We start from the raw sequence: 8,438 nt of genomic DNA, 5'->3' as shown, positions 1-8,438 counted from the left end.
CCTGAAAGTATCATAAATGCAAACATATAACTGTAGACAAAGCTTTATGCGTAAAATAAATGAGAATATACATATATTATTAATGTTTTTGGTCTAAATGTCTAACTAATTGTTACTAATAATAAAAGAAGCAAAAAAAAAAACGAAGGCAAATGAAGGTTATTTTCCGCTATCAAAGAAGAGTTTATTATATTAACACCATATACTATTATTATGTAAAAGCGTTATAAAAAGTATAAGTCAAAATTCATGGAGTGTTACAATTTCATTGATTCTACTGCATATTGTATATTTTTTTAAGTTATAAGCTCATGGCTAAAGATATTAACCACAGAATTACAGTTGTTGAACACATACACACAAAAATATATTAAACTTGTATTTACTTTATGTATGTATGTTGGTAAACACGTCTAATAGTTATATAATATATAAGTGACTAATCTTCTAATAAAATTATTCAAAATTAATGAAAAATAAGTAAATATTGATATTTGCATTATTCAATAATTTAAATCCTTTAAAGGTACCCATATTCACTTACAGTTTGCATTCTGCATCATGCCGGTATTATTATTATTCAATAGAAATTTATAATTAAGTTATTTTAAATATTTATTTATGTATTCAAATACATAATTAAAACGTAATAAACAATATGCGCATATTGAGCCAACACTCACTGAACACAAATAAAGCATTATTTATCATATACATACATATGTGCATACACTTTGGTGACTACGCCTATATACTTATGTAAGTATGTATGTATATAAGTTAATCAATTTATTGTCATATGTTGACAGTTATGCGGTTTGTACTGTACATATTTACTGACAAATGAGCACTTAAGTAAAGTAAATACATATGAAAATTGAAGTAGAAAGTACCAAGTTATCGGAATGCCAATTGAAAATGTTGAATAGCAAAAAATACCAATCCCTTACCCAAACCAAATTATTTGTGTAAAATTTAGAGAAATATACTAGAATACCAAAATAGAAACAAAACTTATATGACACAAATTTAACATCATGTAATAAATGAAACATTAATAACTATTAAAGCTAACAATATAGAGGAAAACATTTGATTTATTATGTCGGAATAATTTAATGTAAATCAATTTTGCTCACATTTGTTCAGCAGCTCCAAAAAGCTTACTGTTATTTGTAGCAAGCGCGACAGATATCGTAAAAATAATAATGGTAGATGATCGTGGAAAATATTCAACTTGACAGACTCAGCTACTACGTGCATATTAGGTCGCCGATCATAAATTTTAAACTAAAATTACTAGATGCTGTCCAAAAGATATGGTGTCCGAGGAAACCATTGAAAATCGTTACTTCGGACACCATATCTTTTGGCGATTTTCAATGGTTTCCTCGGGCACCATATCTTTTGGACAGCCAATCTAGTAATTTTAGTTTAAAATTTAACATTAATGTAATTACTTTACTAACATTTATCAATTTCGATTTGTGTATGAAATGTCCAGAAATAGGTGCAATCACCACCACATCAATTACCGGAAACTGACATTCGCTATAAAGCGTACGCACCGCGAACTAATAAAATGGGTTCCCATTTTAGGATTGATGCAACCTAGTGACATAAGTAATCATTATCAAACTAGTGACATAATACTATGTTTGGATACCCAAAAATTATATTCAGGAACTAATAATTGTAAATAAAACAATATAATTTATTAGTGTTAGTTTAAAAAAGCTTTAATTATTAAAGGTATTATTATTAATATTAGTTTTTCCTTATAAGTTGATGTTTTCAATTTTGTTGAAGCTGTTGTTTTTTTGCAGCTGAAAATGCTTCTTAATTTTAAATGCACCATCTAGTGTTGACGTAGTCCATGGTAGACAGGATGTGTTCAGAAAATTGTGATTGTACTGTTGAACGCAAATAGTGTGGTAATTGTTCAATCTTATTTTATTTATTTTGAGTCGTCTAATAATAAAACTTTTATCAGTTTTGTTTTTTTTTTTTACTATTTAATTTATTTACTCGCAGTAATAAAATGTAAAAAAAATGTGTTAACACGTCCGGGCGAAAACATGTTTGCTGTTTGATAATAATAGCCCAGCGCTAATATTATAACATAAGAATTATTTATTTTAACGATGATAGACTGTCACTGGCACGTCTCGTTTGTTCTGCTGTGAATCGGCAACTAAAAACTTAAGTCTAGAAAAAATGCATACATGTACACATGCACACAACATCCCGCCCGACAGTTTCAGAATTTGGCAGTGGTACCATTCTGGTAATTGTGCGGGTAATTTATCCAGTTCTTGTTTTCAATCTTACTGTCCACACAGCTCCAAACGAGGCAAAGATAGGTGCTTAGCGGTGAAACACGAGTCTTTGCGGCGATAATCAACACCTCTATGTGCCCATTCGGATTCTTGATTCGGCTGTATACAACAGCGGCATACGCTTTGATGGATGCGTCTGAGAACGCATGTGGTTCAATCGAGCCCGAAGTGTATCCAACGTAGTGTACCGATGAGGTCTAAGATTCGAGAAACATCTGAAACACTTGACGCTTTGTACTATGAGGTTGCCTGCTTGATGAGGTTGACGTTGTATGCCAAAATGTCCGTCTCTGGTTACCAATATATACCAACAACCTTTATGATATGATTATTGTCACTGCACAACACATCTGTTGATGGAGTTGCCTCGTGATTACCAATGTGTTTGCTATTAAAGACCCATTTTCCCAAGCTGTGCTTGGGCCAATAGTGCTACGAGTTCATCTCTGCGTTGTATAAGCTCGCTTTCGGTACTACTCCCAGTTAAAACAGCATCCACTTAGAAATCCTCTAGTAGAATTCTTGCAGCGAGTGGGTACTTCTCCTTGTAGTCGTTTGCTAACTGCTCTAGCACTGTGACAGCTAGGAATGGCGCACAGGCCGTGCCATAAGTAACATTAGTTGGTAATTATCCGCAGGGTGCTATCTCCATACAATTCTCTGATAATTGCAATGAAAATTAGCTACCCAAATTTTTACAATTCCATTCCGATCTTGATATAAACCATCGAACACTACACGCAACTTAGTGATAATCACCGGGTGATGTGTCATGTAAAATATGTGACCATCTGATGTGCGCAATTCCTCACGCTTGAGTTTTCGTCCCAGAGCTACATATTATCGCATGAATTCGACATAGCGTTTCTTAAGGCTCGTATCTTTCTGTAGGCGTCGTTCTACGGAATAAAAATGAGAAACAGCTCTCTGAAGCGTGTCCGCAAACGCGACATTTGATTCCTTGAAGGGAAGCTCCACAATATATCTTCCAAAAGCGTCTCGGAAGTGAGTAGAAATGAAATGTTCCTGCTCTAGAGAGCAGGAGGCAGCCTTGAGTGTGTGTCCTCGAGTTCCCAGAACTTTTGAAGAGCATTGTCTATTTCCATCGTAGACAGTAGCTATGCCATAGCAGTGCAGCGTGGTATCACAATTGATGTGATAACCCATCCAAAAATTGTTATCTACAATCGTTTATGTTTCTATTATGTTTCCATAGTGGTCGAGTTTCTTCTTGCCAGAGAGTGTTGCCCATACATGTTCACTACCCAGTAAAATGTCCACTTGTGACATGGTATTAAACATTGTATCTGCAAGCGGAATGTCGTCGAAGATTTTAAATACGGATGTATCAATTCCTTGTCTTGGCAATGGTTATTTTTCCCAGTACGTGCGAAGTCATCTGATAGCCTCGACTTGATGAGCAATGTATTGAAGCCCCGTGTGGTTTCAGCCTTTACTGATGATATTCCAGAAATGAGTATTCTGGATGGCAACCGTTTAATGCCAAGCTCGTTGATGCAGCGTTCTGATACAGCTCTGATCCACTGTCTAGCAGCACTCGACATATTGTATATGTATTCAACACGCTGACCAACGCTGTAGGTAGTGTGCTTTTCCGTTGCCCCTGTGGCATGTATGACTTCGTTGCGCATGGCGCTCTGGCAACTTGACTCATTGTCACCGATGAAGTGCTCGCATCCTGCTGATCTTCCACTCACATGGGTACGATTGGTGGAATTTGATTAGCAGGAAGCTGCGAAGCCGTGTCCTGCAAATGTATGAGCGAGTGATGCCGGCCGTGACAATGCTTACAAACAATTGAATCACAAATGTTTCTTTTTGGCAAAAGCGTGCCGCTGCTGGATAGGCAGCCCCAGGTACTTTCTCAGCAACTATAAGAGCTAGGTGCTCCTATACCCAAACCCAAATGGTTTAATTTTATTATTTATTTCCTCTCCCGCAAATCGAAAAAAAAACTCTTTACACCCACAATATTGAGTAGTTAAAAAATACTTAACCTAATTCGGAAATAAATCAAAAAATTGGCATGTCATGTTTTCGACCGATTGTGAAAATTTTAGAACGTCAGATAAATAACTTAGGAATTATTTAAATTTCAATTTTAAATATAGACAGCGGGATGCAAGTGCTGACGCGCCATACAAACGTATGGCCACTTGTTTATACTAGTTTTGTTGTGGGAGAGGTTGAGGGCGTGGTCAATGTACAAATTTTATAAAATCCACAAATTCTATATCAATCTTCCAAATTTCAGCACAATAGCTTTTAAATTAGACGGTATTCCAAATTATTGGGGTTTTGGACAATACCACTTTAATTAAAACAAATAAACTAACTGTGAGGTAAATTAGAAAACTTTTAAATGTTACGAAAACAGACAAGGAACAACGAAAAATTTTACTGAGAAGATACAGTTTTTTAAACGGGGCATTACAATTTAAGGTACCAAAGTACGATCTTTTTTTTGCCAATCACTTTTTCGTATCGCATACCACACCTTTTTGTGCTCTTATTGTTAGATAATAGTCGCAGTAGGCGATTGTAGGACACTGAATTTAAATTTTGTTGTGTCCATAATTACAAGAACGTGCGTTTACCCATGGACTCGCCGGACTATCTCCAATTTCATTTTTGAGTCTAGGGTTCCAACCTACTTCCCCATACACATTTGTACACAATTTAAATTCAAACTGACTAACAGATAACTTCTTTATACCTATGCCTACTTAATTATACATTTCACTACATTATTACACTAGTACTTCCCCTTACTCGTGCTTTAGAGGACATACACTCAATCTTTATGATCATACTTTTTAATGGGTGGCTTCATACATGACTTAAAATAAATACTTCCTTAGTTTGTGTCAGTTCCCTACATAAAGTGCTATTTCAGTAAGGTGAATTTATTTTTTCACGTTCCCCTCAGTTAGTGTTCGTATTGACACCAATGTATATATGTATACATAAGGAAGTCTTTATCGACATGGCCCGATCTTCATCGACCAGAGGAGGGAATCATTAGTATTGGGCTACGCTTGCTTGGGCTCTGAGCCCACTCACGCGCAGTTTTGGCCGATCTTGTTATACACTTTGACATTTTTGTAAAAAATGGAAAAAAGGTATTTTGAAGTTGCTCAAATGTATGTAAAAGGGAGAATGAGGCGTGGCAGACCCCATAAGTATATATTCTTGATCAGTTCGACGAGCTGAATCGATATAGCCATGTCCATCCGTCCGTCCGTCTGTATGAGTGCATGTTTCTTACCAACTATAAGAGCTAGAGCAACCCAATTTAGTATGTAGGTGCTCCTATATCCAGGACACTACGCTTTTATTATTTTTTTATTTCCTCCCCCCTCCCCCGTAAATCAAAAAAAAAACGATTTAAGGCAGTAAAAAAATCTAAAATAAATCACAAAATTGCTGCCAGTGATCGTCAGCCCTTTTCCACAACAAAAAAAAAGTAGGTTCAATGAATATACTCAAAGCGGCATTTGGCACATTCACTCCAAATTCTGAGTGACTGAGCGAGACATTCAGTCAAACGGTTTTGGCAAGTGCGGTATTATTTTTGAATGGACTATGAATCCCACTAGTAGATGAGCTACAGTTCTTGGTTCAATCCTATCATATGCAGAAATGAAATGAAAATGGGTCCCAAGCTGACTAAATCTTACTCTGTAAAGCGCAGGATACTCCTCCAGTATGTGCTCCGGAGTTTAGTTGTCCTCTTGGCAGAGTATGCATTTCGCATCATCCACAATTTTTAAGCTGTATAGATGTTTCCGCAGTGACCCGCCTAGCAGGTCGATTTTTGCCACCATTTCACGCTCACCCGATGCGATTCTAGAGTTATGTTAATCGCCACAAAAAGGCTCTGGTCCCCACAGAGCTAAACTTGCTCCTATAGGCTTTCAAAGATTTGATTGCTGCTTCGCTGTCCGAGAAGATAGCAATGTATCTATGTGAGTGACCCATCCGTTTATTTAACTGTTTTTATTGAATCTTCTCTTAAATTGTGACTAAAAATAAGTTAACTCAAAATTATTCTGTCAAACACTATTAGCATTCCAGGTGGAAGTCATTGATTATTTGGACTGATGTGATATCAACATTTATATCAAAAGTTTTGATTACGCATTAAATCTTGCATAGTTGTCCGCATGAAAGATATGAACTCCATAAGGCTTTGCTGTAGGTTAGAGAGCAATGTCTCAAGGTTGTTTTGTTGCTGCTCCATAAGCTGATAGGCTTGTGCTTTTGAGTGCGATGTATTTGAGGCAGTGGGCTCGAATCCTAATTTTAGAGCGCTTGTAAATGTCAAATTTTTCCTTGTTGAGGAATCGGAGACAAGCGACGATCTGGCTGATGTAAAAAAACACGTCTGTGTCGTTTAGATGCTTCGAGAATACTCTATAGCTGTCTTCCAATTTCATCTGAACTTTTGTTTTATGAATATTTCCCCGTACAAAGGAAATTATGTCATAGTTTTCCTTTCCAATAAGTTCTATAATTTTGTTTACAAGGCCACTGGAGCTTTTACAGCATTTCAATTGAATTCCTCCTTGCCGTCGTTGAGATCAGTGATGCGAGGATGGACGTTATCTAGTTGTGGAAAATTTTATAATACTACTATATCTATATATGTGCTATACATGAATGCCAAAAAGAAAAATTTATAAGTTAGCTTAACTTAAAAAAAAATTTTATTTTTATATTTTTTTATATGTATATATGCGCACTAAACATCGCTCACTTGAAAACTACCTTTTGAATTCAGTTAGTTAAGTAATTAGATACCCACTTCAAAAAATTCTTTGGAAATCCAATCATAGTTAATTTATTTATTAGAAGACGATGATTAACGGAATCGAATGCTTTACTAAAGTCAGTATAAATAACGTCAGTCGGCATTTTGTTTTGAAAAGCTTTTACCATCCTTGAAGACAACTCAAGTAAATTGGTGGTGGTAGACTTATGTTTCGCAAAACCGTTTTGGTAAGGTAAAATAATTGAACTACAGAAATGCATAAGTTGAGAAGTAAAAATTTTTTCAAAAAGTTTAGGTGTCGCAGACAATTTTAAAATACCCCTATAGTTGTTTACATAACTTTTAGGGCCATTCTTATGTAACGGAATTATAAATGATTCCTTCTAGATTGAAGGAAATGAGCAACATTTAACGGACAATGCAAAAAGTCTATGTAAAAGCACTAAGCATACAACACATAGAGGCGTCAAATCGACTAAAAAGTGCTGCATAAAATTTCTGGCGATTGAGCCCCAGGCAACTTCGTGAACTTTCGTGCTGAGTTCGCGACCCGAACACTCTTTGCCGAAATTAAGGCAGTGTTGCACAGTTCATTGCCTAAGAGGCTTTCAACGCATGAGGGTGGGTGCGCTGCGCAGCGCGCTGATATTCTTTCTATGTATGCGTGCAGCCCTTAGAGCATGTGTGTGAAGCAACAACCGATCGTGAGTGCGAGTGGCCAGTTGCAATGAGTACCCATTTGAATGTATGCGTGCGTATGTGTGTGCTTCTGTTTGCAAGCCAAGTACTTCATAAATTCAATTTTTATATTTTCTGCTACTGACCGCTTCTAGGGTATGTAGGGTATATTGAATTTTTCCAAGTTCAGCAACAGGTCAGCACCAGAGAACGGCAAGAGTGCACACACCACTAAAAACACAACGCGTACACCATGGTAGTACTGCAACACACAAGCGAAATTGTGGATCAGACCACAATGCAATTACTTGTGCGCATTTAAAATGATTTCAGCAGCATTTTGTGCGCAGGCAATTCTTTCCCGAAGCAAAACACAAGAAAAGGGTCAAAATATTTCTGCGTGCTTCTGTTTCGCTACCTGCTGTCGCGTCGGCGTCGCTGCCAATGCAGACAGAGCGAGACAGCAAGCGATATTGTTTCTCGCTTATGCTTATATGCCAGCCGATCGACCTCGCGCACATTTCCTTTGCGCTTGCTTCGTTGTGGCTAAAAACACAACGGACCTTTTCTCGGATCTCTATGGGTGTTTTGTGCGCCACACAAGCAATGCACTATCAATTTTTTGT

Source organism: Drosophila busckii, chromosome 2R (genome assembly GCF_011750605.1).
Source record: "Drosophila busckii strain San Diego stock center, stock number 13000-0081.31 chromosome 2R, ASM1175060v1, whole genome shotgun sequence".
NCBI classification, from domain to species: domain Eukaryota; kingdom Metazoa; phylum Arthropoda; class Insecta; order Diptera; family Drosophilidae; genus Drosophila; species Drosophila busckii.
The sequence above is the reverse complement of the archived record's forward strand: the minus strand, read 5'-3'. Positions refer to the sequence as shown.